At 44.7% G+C, this 494-nt stretch overlaps 1 protein-coding gene across 1 annotated transcript in view; it reads right to left on the bottom strand.

Moving 5' to 3' along the window:
- The window catches only part of CATSPERD (catsper channel auxiliary subunit delta), a 53,406-nt gene that overhangs the window by 51,872 nt on the left and 1,040 nt on the right, over positions 1-494 (bottom strand). The window lies entirely within an intron of this gene.

Genomic DNA, 494 nt, shown 5'->3' with positions numbered 1-494 from the left:
AAGGAATGCTTTTCCATCGACTGGGGGCTCGAACACAATGGAATGATTTTTAATATGGGTAACATATATAAAGAATAAAATGGAACTTTCTTTCTGTAATGGACTCCTGCTATAGTTTGAATGTTCCCTTCAAAGCTCATGTTGAAGCTTAATCCCTAAAGTGGCAATGTTGAGAGGTGGGGCCTCTGGGAGATGATTGGGTCATGAGGACTCTGCCATCACCAATGGATTCATCCACTTACGGATTAACAGTTAACGGATTAATGGGTTACCATGGGAGTGGACTGTTGGCTTTATAAGAGGAAGAGAGATCTGAGCTGGCACACTCAGCCCCCTCCCCATGTGATGCCCTGCACTGCCTTGGGACTCTGCAGAGAGTCCCCACCAGCAAGAAAGCCCACCCCAGATGTGCCTCCTCGATCTTGGACTTCCCAGTCTCCAGAATTGTAAGAAATATATTTTTTCCATTATAAATTACCTAGTTTCTGTACCAG

The sequence above is a fragment of the Galeopterus variegatus genome, unplaced genomic scaffold (genome assembly GCF_000696425.1).
Source record: "Galeopterus variegatus unplaced genomic scaffold, G_variegatus-3.0.2 Scaffold870, whole genome shotgun sequence".
NCBI classification, from domain to species: domain Eukaryota; kingdom Metazoa; phylum Chordata; class Mammalia; order Dermoptera; family Cynocephalidae; genus Galeopterus; species Galeopterus variegatus.
Note: the sequence above shows the minus strand (reverse complement) of the source record. Positions and strands in the feature narration are given on the sequence as shown.